Here is a 5,293-nt window from a genome sequence, read left to right as displayed (position 1 = left end):
GGAAAGTCTGAAATCAGGATTAATGCTACTGCTTTACTCCTAGTGAGAAAAGGAGCAGAGGGACATTGGTTCCTGCTGTCACTAATATGGCAGTTTGTATGGGACTTCACTGAATGGTCTGGTTGCAGTTTTGTTGGGAACCTCTTCAGGTTCTTTGTGTAGATTGGCTTTCTGTGTACCGAGCCCATAAACATCTGGATTAACGCTACTTCTCAGGAAACAGCATGGGAATTGTGCTATGCTTTTGCTTCTATTAAGAGAAGGAGCAAAGTGTACTTTAAATCATTTTAGAGTACTGTTGTTTTTACCACTACATTTAAACTGTTGAATTCTACATTCCTGCCTATTTTAAGTATTTGCTGCTTGAGTTACTGTGCAAGTTAATTATTTCCTGCTCTTTCAGCTTGGATTACTGTTTACGTTGATTATTTACTGCACTTACAGGCTCTTTCATTGATTTAAAGTTAGAAAGGACTAGATATGCCCTGTAGTGTTATTGGAGATTAGCCAGGTTTTATCCTGTGCTGAAAAATCACAAGAAAACCTTAGGGTGTGCCTATTGTGCTTAGTCAGAGGGATAGTTTGCTTGCTTACTGTTTTTCCTGAGCCTGTATAAACATTCCATGTTTGAATGAGGCTTGGCATCACATAGCTGTGGTTAGCAGTGCCCTTGTTGAGACAGGCACTTAGATCTGAAATTTTCCTGTAAAACTTCCTCTGAAAATTCTTCAGTATTTAGTTGCAAAAAGAACAACTACTTTCCACATTGAGGAGCATCACCCCACGAGTTCAGTCTTAGTCTTGATTCTTACCCACATTAGCCAGATGAAAACTCCTCTTGTATCATTCCCTTGTAGATCACATAATAAGGATCTGGACTCATGGGTATGCAGCTTCCTACCGTCTCTACAACCAGTATGGTGGATGTGGGTATCGCAGTTGTCTCATGTTTACAGACAACCACCTGATTCTTTAACAAACTGATATGATATGCATGAGATGTAATTAAGAATGTCACTGGAGGCAAGGCTCTAAACAGGTTGTCAGAAACACACACACGCACATTACACCCACCACATATAGAATGGACCAGACACAAAGACCTCCATATCCTGAGGCTCTTAACTGTAGTCTTGATAAAACTGAAAGACCTCCTGGACATTGCACTTACAATAATTATCCTCAGCAGTCTCAAAGCCAGTCTGAAAACCAACACCCACCACAACATATACAGTCACATCTCTTAACAGTTCATCTCCTCAATCCATAAGGCAACCACCACACAACCACATATTTTGTTCATGAGAGACTCCATTGTGAGACATACAGATGTCCCACTCACCACGTTGAGTAAGGAGAGAGACATACCCCCAGGTTCACTATTCTTCTGTGCAGGACTAGCTTAGTGCTGCACAGAAGTGGCCATTTAGGAGCAGCACGGCAGCGTGTCAGGCATGTTAATGAAGGCGCGCTGCCTGATCTCCTAAATGGACATGGAGCATGTACGAGTGCAGGGGGCATGTCTGAGAGCAGAGCATTCAGAATATACACGCTCCTGCAAGGAAGAACAGCAGGTTAGCAATAAGAATGAGTGAGACTGCTCATAGGTGTTTTTATACCCCCAGCAACATCCCCCCAAGTTTATAAAAGCAATAGTTAAAATATAAAATATAAACAAGCTAATTTTTTTATCAAACAGATAAAATTTAACCATAGGTGCACGGGTTTTCCCATTGCATAGCTACATTTATTGCAGGTTAAATGGCACAAGAGGATAAAAATCAAGATATATGCAAATGAAGCCATCCTGCAATAGTGTAGTGGGCAGAGCATTTGCCTTACGAGCAGTCATTCCCGGTTCGAGTCTCACTACAGTACATTACATTTTCCATATCAAATCACTTTATGAACAGTATTTTTTGTTACATAACCTACTAAATAACATATATTTGTGAACTGGAGTACTGCATTAAATGCACATGTGAGGTGTCATTGTCATAATGTTGTAAAATCCACAGGTAATCACAAGTGCCCCATACAGTTTATGTACACAGGAATCAGGGATACAAATTGAAGGTACAATTTGTAATGAATGATAAATCCATAGAGTGTCCAAATCCACCACCTTCCCAAGAACCATTTTACATTACTGTCTAAATTAGTGTGGGGATAAGTGGGTGTAAGCACTATTAAGCAAGAGTAAGCATATTTAAGCAGTAGTAAGTGGGTTTAAGCCTGTTTGTGTGGGGGTAAGCAATGTGCACACAGGTTAAGCAGTATTGAAGCTAACTCTCTGTAAGCATATTTGACCAGAGTTTGGCATTGCTTACCTTCATGCAAACCCGCTAACAATTGCTTAAAAGCACCTTAATCACTCTGTATGCAACAGCAGCTGTTCTGGCCAGAAATAAAATAAACAGCCTTTTCAGGTCTTGAACGCAGGACCCTGTATAGTCAATGTAGTTAACCACTAAGTCATCACAGCATTACATAAGACTGAGGTATCACCAAACAGATCCTCACTATAGGAAAATCAAACTTAACATGTGAAAGGAATCTATATACAGTTTTATGTTGTATAACCTACTACATAACATAAATATGTGAAATGGGGTACTGCATTAAGCCCAAATGTGAGATGTCATTGCAATAAAGTGTTGAAATCCGCTAATAAACACAAGGACCCCATACAGTGGATGTACACATGAATCATGGATACCAAACACATATATAACATGTAATGCATAATAAATCAATGCCAAACAGCAAATAGTATGCACATTAAAAATTAAGCAATGCTAAGCATTGCACAACCCAGCTTAGTAGGTGTAAGCAATGTGTAGGCCAGCTAAATCAGTTTGCCCATTGGTATACCCCTTTAAGCAATCCCAGCCTCAGGTAGGCAGGTTTGCCCATAGTTTAGCATTTTCAAAACTGTCCAATCACTGCAAAGTGCAGGAAATCGGCACTATTTAAACCCAACAGGCAGGAATACATCTCATAACTGGATGCAGCTTCCTCCTGTAGGCACTATGACTGGTATGGGAGAGGGTGTGTGCTTTTGGGGGCAGTGCTGGGGCATCCAGGAGTCCAGAGTCATGGCAGGACTCCTTGTTAAAGACCATGACCGGAGACTGCAGCAGGGCCAATACCAGGGTTCCCAATATAAAGCAGAAGCCTGGGACCACCTCGTCTGTGACCTCACCAGTGCCACTGGCATACCTCAGACTAGAGAGCAGGTCAGGCATCACTATGCTGACCTGAAGTGGAGAAAGAGGGATCTCTTGGATCAGTGGATCCAAGAGGCTAGGAGGACGGGGATGTCCCAGCTGTATGTAAGTATCAGTCCACTACCTGTTTAATAATTGCCAGCTCATGTTTATTATGGATAGGTATGGCTAAATATTCCTCTTATGTCTTTCACAGTGGCAGATGAGCAGGTTGTGAACCAGGAAGCCCATGCCTGTAGATTGCAGCGGTTGCAACGAGAGGCAGGTTAGTAATACTCTTGCATGTACTGTCATAGAAAATAAATCTAAAAGTAGTAATAAGTTAATTGCCTGTATAAAATCTGTATGGTTTAAGGCATGTACTGCATACACCAGAGAATATGGCAGGAAGAGTCTCATATAGGTTGTATGTAAATAAAAGCATAATAACCTGACAATAAAGGTCTAACTGCTGGACTGCATGTGTTTACTCTGGTATCATATGGCAATGTAGAGTTGCAATCTCTTAATAGTACTGTTGCATTCAGCACTGTTACCCACACTGTGCTACATAAATAAAATATGTAGGAATATCTGTATATGACTGTTGTAATCACAAGAGGTCATATAGTCCAACTGAGAGAGACTTAGAAAACAGTGAAAAGATAGACAACATAATCCAAATAGCACATTCAACTGAGATGTGAACTGTTGTATTTTTAGCACACACAGCCATGGTTCGAATACTGGGAGTGTTAGTAGGCTGTATACAGAATCATACCCCACAACTGTACAGATATGTCCAGAATGTCTAGTTAATTGATCCATATCTGCTGCCTGTCACCCTGACCCCCTGGCAAATCAGTGGGATGATCCTAGACATTTAGGCAGCAAATAAGAAATACAACTGATTGTCAGACATCTATAAAAATAAACCTGTCACTATAGCAACTCCCCAAAATGTTATCAGAGTAATAAGCCAAGTATGTCCCATCTTCACCTCCATGTTGTGAAGCTGTGACCAGAGTGTGTGCAGTAAGAGAGTGAGATGTATCTGCATAATACTAATGTGGAATCTGGTAATATATGTGGCAACATTCAGGTAGTGCTAACAAACATTGCCCCCACAGGTCTGTCAGATACGAAAACTGTGCATAGAAATAAAAGATTGATATCCTGTACTGGTACTGTTTACTCTGGTATGGTATGACATTGTTAGTGTTGCAGTTGCTCTAAATAAAAAGGTATTACTCATCACTGTCACCCACACTGTGCTACATAATAAAACTGTCTGGGAAACCCTGTATAAGAGTATTGTAATTACAAGGTCAGATTGTAAAACCACAGGAGACTTATAGACAGAAATCAGAGAAGAGATACACAGCAATATCTATACAGCACACTCAACTGTGATGGACACTGTTTTATTTTTAGCAGACACAGCCATGGTTCGAATCCTGGGAGTGTTAGTAAGCTGTATGCAGAATCATACCCCACAAGTGTACAGAATTGTCCAGAATGTCCAGTTAATCGGTCCATATCTGCCGGCTGTTACCCTGTCCCCCTGGCATATCAGTGTGCTAATCTCAGACATGTAGGCAGTATTTCATGTCATATAACTGACTGTCAGGCCTGTACATATCTGGAAAATGTCAATGAAAACAAACCTGTCATTGTACTACTCACCAGAGTTTTAAGAGGCCAACAGCCAAAATATGTCCCGGTTCACCTGCATGTGGTCAAGACATGCCCAGAGTGTGTGTAATAAGAGATGGACAGGTATGTGCATAACATCAACCTGGAATCTGGGAATATATGTAGAAACAGGTAGTGTTAACAAACAATACCTCCACAGGTATACCAGGTAAGAGGTGTATACTGCAGGTAAAACTCAGTTCATGTATATAGTTGTCTACATCCATACTGCTGTCTAAACTAAGGCCATAAGGTAGTGTACTAATACCTGCAAGGTACAGATCACAGCACTGACTAGGAAAGTAATGAGAACTACAGGAATATACTAGTTGTTAATTGACATATCCCCCCCACACCATATTTGCAACAATAAACTAAATACACCACTC

Source organism: Protopterus annectens, chromosome 1.part1, assembly GCF_019279795.1.
Source record: "Protopterus annectens isolate FY-2018-M chromosome 1.part1, PAN1.0, whole genome shotgun sequence".
NCBI classification, from domain to species: Eukaryota; Metazoa; Chordata; order Ceratodontiformes; family Protopteridae; genus Protopterus; species Protopterus annectens.
Note: the sequence above shows the minus strand (reverse complement) of the source record.